Here is an 8,824-nt window from a genome sequence, read left to right as displayed (position 1 = left end):
GGTAACATTGTAACTGTTAATTAGCTTATTGTTTCTAACGCTCAATTATCGGGGGGTATTTAACCACGGTTGTTAATAATTCTTGGTGGTTATAGTTTTTAAAAAATGCTAAAGTTTTTAGTAGACTTTAAACCAATAATATCAATCTTTAATTGGTTTGTTTGGTAACAACACCATAATTAACTGAAATAATGAATTCACATTGGAAATATTTGGAAAATTATGACCTACATGACTGCTATTTAAATCATATAGGTCAAAAATATTCAAGGATGAATAAATTTTAAAAATGAATATATTCATGTTTTAATTTTTATGTTTTTTTACCTCATTAAAGAAAAATAGAAGCCAGAAAAAAAGCTAGCTAGTTCAAATTTGGTTTTAACTATATATGGTAAGATATAGTTGTATAAACGATTAAACTGTTGCTAGACATTTTCAGGTGAATACGAATTTGTGGCATTCATATATAAGGCGTGAATAATAGTAAAACACAGTACATCTTCTTATACCAGGAAAAATAGTCTCCATCATGTGTATGTGAATACTGAGAACTAACCCATTAAGTTCCTTGGCATCATAAACTTAAAAGTGTTGGTGTAGTGTTGAACAAAACTTTAGTTCGCCGTAAGTAGTGTTGCCAGTGCCAAATTATAAAATTCCCCAGTAATCCGTGTCAAATTCTCCAAATTGGGGAGAACAATTTGATGACTCCCAACAAATTCTCTTCAAAATGATTTTAAGAGACAAGTCTCAACCGTTTATATAATATTTATTTCTTTACCTTTTGATAATATGGAATAAACTGTAGTTTTATGAATTACAACAATATCCTTTTTTCCATGATTGCTTGCAGGCATTTTCCTTTATATATTTATATATATATATATATATATATATATATATATATATATATATATATATATAAATATATATATATATATATATAAATATATATATATATATATATATATTTATATTTATATATATATATATATATATATATATATATATATATATATTACACATCATTATTCTTATAAACAAATATACAAAAATTTGGTAAATAATTGATTTAATGTTGAAACTATATATAAGGAGGAAAAAATTGAGTGTTTACTCAATTTGTTTTAAATAACTTATTTTATTCAAAATATTATTGAATAATATACAATAATAAAAACAATTTCTATTTGTTTTTCTATTTTTATGAAAACACGATACTTAAATTAATTTACATATTCGAACAATTAACAAGATATCTAAGAACCATATAAATAAACATTAACATAAAAAAGACTAAAATCGTTTAGATCAAACCCAACCAATATAGTTAAAACCAAATGAAAAAGCCACCACTATATATGAAAGCAGTGAAATTCTCCTAAAAATTTCAAAATGTGATCTCTTGTATTCCTAATCCAAAAATCCCATTAATGAATTGACAACCTCGAGTTTTGGATTAATGTATTTTTATTTACAAGCCTAAAATGAATGGATTATTGTACTTTTAAGCTGAAGGAAATATCAGACAACTCATCATTATTTTTACAAAACAACAATTTATTTACCTATACTCTTATAAAATAATGAATTGTATTTTTCTTGTCGTTAGATCATTGGTGTCGTTGATATTTTTATATTTTGTTTATTTGAACCAGGTCTACTTTTGTTAGCAAATTTAATTATTTCATAGTATCTCTGTAGACTGTTCATACATCCTGGCAAAATGCTGTCTAATTTCTTCTTCTATGAATTTCACATTCTTCGACTTTCACTCTCAACAATTTCAAACTACATCTTACTTATAAAATAAAATTTAAATCATTACTAATATATATTATGTTTAAAGTTAATATCGAATTATTACCAGTTACTACAATTTTTGCTACTATTCTTGATGGACAAACGTCATTAATGACTTGATTACTTCGAACACAACAAGAATCATATTTTTCTCTGTTCTTGTTATCATTAAATTTTGACATATGTTGATTCCTATTCGATGTCGTTGAAAATGATGTCCTATTATAAATTTCGTAGCTAACACTCCCACTATAAATAAAATTGATGCTGTTTGGATTTTGTAACTCTTAAATATTTAACCTTACATTCAGCACTTACCCCTATTCTTTCATATTTTAAAACCAATGTATGCTAAACCACAAAGAATAATACAGCAATTAAATTATTAATACTATAGAATTATTAGTATAACGCAAAATCTACATATTCAAGATTTTATTGTTGGTTTGACTTGATCAAGTGTACCGATCCACTCGAAAAGAATATACTGCTATTAGAAAAGGAAGACAGTATAGTTTATACTTTTCTACGATTTATTCTATACAGAAGAGTGCGCATGCGCCAAATCCAGAGATGTTGTGAAGTAACGTATTCTTAATATCAGTAGTAAAGACATCAATTTTTTATGTTTTGGGCGATATGCTTTACGCCAGTAGTATTCACCATTAATGCTACTCTCACTTTGATTAAAATACAGCAGAGCATGAGCTCGCCACTGTTTCTATTGTAATGTTTTTCGCTTCTGCACTGGTACCAGTGATTTCATTTGAAGTTGTTGAGCTTTTGATGGATTTACAGCGGATATAAAAGAAAATAAAAGATCGCTGAAATCAAATTGTCAATATAATGTGGCATTCGTTTTCATCTTTTTTCAAATTTGCCACACCTTCTCCAACTTTTATTTAATTCAATGTATGTTTTGTCTAAACCTAGAAAAGGTGTTGAATTTCTGAAGTCAGCGTTTAAAATATTAACTAACTTATAATGTAAGACTGGTAATTGAGTTAGATAAAGTACTTGAGTTTAATAAATTAGCAGACTATGTATTTAAAAGATATTCTACTTCTACTTTGTACCCCAATTTTTAAGGAACGAACGTTTCCATTGGGAACAGTTTATTGAAATCCATTAGTAGTCAAGGTGTATAAGACCTTAAATCCAAATGTGCCGAAGGAAAGTATTTGTTCAATGTAATCCGCATTTTTTCGGTAGTCTTTGATGGATCAGAAAACACTGTTTAATGATATGTACTACTTTAGCTCACAAAATAAATTTCAAAACAGATTGGGGAATTCTCCACAAGTTGCCAACTCTGACCGTAAATATTTACCAGCAAACAATGACTCTCGGTGAATTATTTCTTTTAAGAACTATACTTTAAGAGGTAAATATGCTCTCTAATGGCAACAAAATACATTACTTCGATGTACAATTATTAATTAGGAAGATACCTATAGATCCTTTAGGATAGAGTTTAATGTAAATAAAATAATTCTAACCTACAAACTATTGTGGCTACTTAATTAACAAACAGCTGTCGGATTATTAGTTTGTGAGTTATAGCATTTTGAGTGAAGCAACTTTTGTTATTGTGAAAAAAAATGGATGAAAAGGAATTTTGCGTGTCGATAAAATATTGCTTTTTGAAGGGAAAAAATACAGTTGAAGCAAAAACTTTGTGCCGAGTTTCCGGACACTGCCCCAGGAAAATCAATCATCAAGGATTGGTATGCTAAGTTTAGACGTGGTGAAATGAACACCGAAAACGGTGAACGCAGTGGACGCCCAAAAGAGGTTGTTAATGACGAAAACAAAAAAAAATCAACAAAATGGTTTCGAATGACTGTAAATTGAAATTGAATGAAATAGCAGACACTTGCAAAAATGGGTGCTGTGCGAGCTCACTTTTGACCGAAAACGACGACGAGTTGATGATTCGGAGCAGTGTTTGAAGATGATCAAGCATTATAAACCCGCGTTTTTGCATCGATGTGTGATAATAGATGAAACATGGCTCCATCATTTCACTCCAACGTCCAATCGATAGTTATCCGAGTGGACTGCACACTATGAATCCGCTCCAAAGCGTGGAAAAACGCAACAGCCGGTTGGTAAGTTTATGGCGTCTGTATTTTGGAATGCGCATGGAATAATTTGTATTGACTACCTTAAAACAGGAAGGACCATCAACAGCGACTATTATATAGCGTTATTGGGCCGTTTGAAGAACAAAATCGCCGATAAACGGCCGCATTTGAAAAAAAGGAAAGTGCTACTTGCACCGTGCCACAAGTCAGTGAAAACGATGGCAAAAATCCGTGAATTGGGCTTCGAATTGCTTCCCTATCCACCGTATTCTCCAGATCTGGCCCCCAGCGTCTATTTTCTGTTCTCAGATTTCAAAAGAATGCTCGCTGGCAAGAAATTTTCGTCGAATGAAGAGGGGATCGCCGAAATTGAGGCCTATATTGAAGAAAAGGACAAAATCGTACTACAAAAATGGTATAAGTAAGTTGGAGGGTCGCTATAATCAGTGTATCACCCTTGAAGGAAATTATGTTGAATAAAAATTCAATTCACCTGTTAACTATAGATTAAGTTCCTCGATAATATATGCATTAGATGTACTATAATGTTAAAATAAATTATGTTTTATAACATTTTTGCCCCGTTAATTTATTTATATTAGAATGTTGTTATATATCGATGGTGAAATAAACTAAAATGCATAAAATATTAAAGTTAAATGCGGCAATATTACGACATTTTGACGTCATAAAATGAATTCACTGCTCTTTGGATAGATTATATATATTTTTTTTATTGATTACGAGTGTAATTAAAAAACTTGCTATTTGGAAATTAATTTACTTTCCCCAAATACTGTATATGTTTTCATTTTAATAAAATACGTCTTTAACAATTTTATTTTTATCATTTGGTAACTTCACATTATATTTTTATATAAAAATCTAACAAAACATCCGCCCTATCAAAAGTTGCATTCGGGAGCTGCGAACCAGATGTTTGGGCGACGTTATTTCGACTCGAGACTCGATGATCGTTCCAGCGATCGTCCCTTTCGTTCCGCGAGTGGAAAAAAGACGGAAGCAACTACCTGGGGTCTTTCTAGTTGACACGCTCCTGGCCACGTGCCGGTGCAGTGGATGAAATTTGCACAACAATAATGACGGGATTTTTCTTTTATTCTCGGGATAACTGCCAGGGATGAAGAAAAATACTGTTACAGATCCGTATTGTCGATTTTAGCCGGCTATTATACGTTGTATGGTACACAGTATCTTTCAAAATCACAATTCAAGGAAGAAGTAATAATAAAAACGTTTATTTTTATTACTATTCTTTGAGCATTACTAGCGTTGGGAACTATCGACTGAAAACAGTCGAAACAGTCAATAGTCGCAAAACAGTCGAAACAGTCGATAGTCAAAAAACTAGCGACTGAAAATAGTAATTACTATTTTCAGTCAAATGCATGGTTCGACTATTTTTTCCTGTTTCTTTCCTGTATAAATTGTGACAGAAGAAAGGACGGAGATAATAGCTTGGAGCAGTTAATTTTATATACACTCATATTTTCCAACGGTAGTATAAGCGAGACGTAGATGTATACATTCCTTCAAGTACTAATTCTAAAAAAAGAAAAGGAAATAAATAATTGACACTATTAACATGCAATAAATAATTTCATTTTAAACGAAGTAGAATTATTAACCCACAGAGTAATCATCTCACACAAGTATTACATTCACAATCTTGAAAAATCGTTCCAAAATGCTGTACTGATATACAATATATTGTTATTTATAAGCATACTACCAAAAGAATTATAAAACTATACATATTACATATAAATCTATCTATTGGGTAAAATTTTGCAAAGGTCGGCTAAGGACGACAGAGCCAGAACCTTAAAAATCTGTCGAATGAAACTAGTAGAACCAAAAATAGTAATTAAAAGTACACGATTGAAACAATCGATAGTAAATAGTAACAAAATCAGTCGGACCAAAAATAGTGACTGAAAACAATCGAATGAAACAGTCACTGGTAAAAAGTAGTAAAATCAGTCGAACCAAAAATAGCGACAGAAAAAGTCGATAGTGAAAAGTAGTCAGTTACTAAACAGTCGATAACAACAATATTTTATAAACTTCGTTAGAAAAAGCATATCAAAACGAAGACAAAACAAAACGACTTGAAATGAAAAGAATAAGGAACTGAAAAGTACATTCGATGTAACAGGTCAATTGAAAAGTCCCCAGTCTACCATAGTAAAACACATTCTTTTTGCAAAATTAGTTTCTTTTATGCAACATAATTCCCTACAAGGGTGATACACTGATTATAGCGACCCTCCAACTTTTCAATGCCATTTTGTAGTGTAGTGCCAGTTTCGGCACCCTTCATTCGGCGAAAATTTCTTCCCAGTGAGCATTCTTTTGAGATCTGAGAACAGGAAATCGTCGCTGAGGGCCAGATCTAGAGAACAAGGTGGATGAGGAAGCAATTCAAAGCCCAATTCATAGATTTTTGCCATCGTCTTCACTGACTTGTGACACGGTGCATTGTATTGGTGAAGCAACGCTTTCTTTCTCTTCAAATGCGCCCGTTTTTCGCCGATTTCGTCCTTCAAATGGTCCAATAACGCTATGAAATAGTCGCTGTTGATGGCCCTTACTTTTTCAATGTGGTCAATGAAAATTATTCCATACGCATTCCAAAATACAGACGCCATAACTTGACAACTGAATGTTGCGTCTTCCCACGCTTTGGATCGGGTTCGTGGTGTGCAGTCCACTCGGATGACTGTCGATTGGACTTCGGAATTAAATGATGGAGCCATGTTTCAGCCGTTGTCACATATCGACGCAAGAACTCGGGTTTATTACACTTCAAACACTGCTCCAAATCATTAACTCGTCGTTATTTTTGGGTAAAAAGTGAGCTCTATACTTTGCACAGAGCTTTCTCATACCCAAATATTCGTAAATAATATTATGCACACGTTCAGTTGGTATTTTTAGAGTGTCTGCTATTTCAGTCGATTTCAATTTACGGTCGGTAACAAAACCAATATTTTATCAACACGCGAAATTCTTTTTATCCTATTTTATAATTCCTATATTAACACCGAAGTGCCGCAACTTTTTCATAACACTAAACTAGGAGGCAAATTCAAGATAAGCAAACAGTACAATATTGTATAATTGACTGATTATGGTATATCTCTTGACTAACCAGAACAGTTTTGTAATTTTCAATCTGATATCTTTGGTTGTTTTTTCTAACGTGATACTTTTAATTTAATCTATCATCGAGATGGGTGCCGAGATATTTTGCTGATTCTTCTTAAGCAATCGGGTACCACTCCAGTGATATAATTAGAGTCATGTCATTTATAAATAACCCTAAAGTAAGTAGTATTGAATTGAAATAAAAAAAATCAAATTTGAATGTGAATTTGCTTCTCAAATTCTAGTCATTACAATGAAAATGTACCCCCCGTTAATTATTCCTTATCAATGCAATATAAATAATTTACTTAATAACAATTCAATCAATAAGTCACCAGGTTAACGAAGCAAAAGAAAATTGAATAGATTTTCTGAATATAAAAGAGAAAATAAAACTTATTTAAAATATCTAATTCCCTATAATCCGAAGTAGATTACAAATAAATATATATTTTGATATATATGTAGATAGTAATTTTAATAAATAGTAATTCTAATTCTAAACATCAGACTCAGTATTGTGGTTTGGGCGAATTTTGGAATATCTTTACTGAATTTTCGGAATGCCTGTATATTTAATTAACAAAGTCTATTGTATATTATTTTAATCTACTTATTTTAAAGTTCAATAAACGTTCATTTAGTCTTTTATTTGGTAATAGCTGGTATGACCAACAGAAATATAATAGATCAAAACATTCGGTACCCTCATAAATAAATAGAATGGTAATTAATAGTAATTGTGACCTATGTAAAATATGTACGATATATAAGTAATAGATATTGTGACACTACCAACACACTAGGAGTATTGGAAGCACACGTATATATTTCATTTATACCTATAAACCAATATACTTCCCTAATGGCAACATCAGCAAAAATTCACACTATTAGCTGATTATATTTTCTAAAGAAAGTAGAAATCAACATTGGTGATTTAAAATAGTTCACTTCAAAAGAAGGTAATAATAATAATTAGTAATATTAAAAATTTCTTTTTAATTATATTGCAACAGAGTTCCTACAATATAATCATAATGCATCAAAATCCTGCATATATGTTATGGTTACGAGGATTTTCGAATCTCAACCTCAAAAGTTTATTTGGTCCTCTAGCGGATGGATTACCTGGATAGTGCATAGAAGTGAAGCTGAAGAGAAGCAAAATTAACAAACAAATAAATATTCAATAAGTAATGAACCAGTACTCAAAATCAAGCCACATTAAAGCTTCAAAACGTGAAACATACTACAGAATTTTACTACTTTTTGATTGATATTTCATCTAATTTTATAGATTTATTACTGTCATATTTAGTATATGTAGAGATACAGCTGTACCACAGTAACACTATTTTTAACCGATTTCAAAAAAAATTAATTTTTAATGTATGTATGTAAGAGTGCACTTCCGAGGAGGTCCCATTGGAACCAAATCGGTATCTGTCGGGGGAAGGGGGAAATTGAGGGAAACGCTTAAATTTGAAAGGCACGTACAAAGTTTTCACATCTTTTTTATCTAAAATAAACAAATATTTGGGTCAAATGTTATTGCTGAGCTGATTCGACGGAAAATAGGAAGTCGTTCAGTGTAAAAGCCATTCATTTTGCTTTTTAACTACTGACTAAAACATATAAGACCTCGTAGAAATATTCTGGACAACTGCTTCTATGGTGTGATGGTTAAAGAGTTTAGCTCCCTAGTTAGAACATTTGTCAAACCATCTAGGATAGGTAGGGTACCCCGGGCCTGAAGC

The sequence above is a fragment of the Rhynchophorus ferrugineus genome, unplaced genomic scaffold (assembly GCF_030347505.1).
Source record: "Rhynchophorus ferrugineus isolate W39M unplaced genomic scaffold, kcgeb_rfMv2 rfM11, whole genome shotgun sequence".
NCBI lineage: Eukaryota > Metazoa > Arthropoda > Insecta > Coleoptera > Curculionidae > Rhynchophorus > Rhynchophorus ferrugineus.
Note: the sequence above shows the minus strand (reverse complement) of the source record.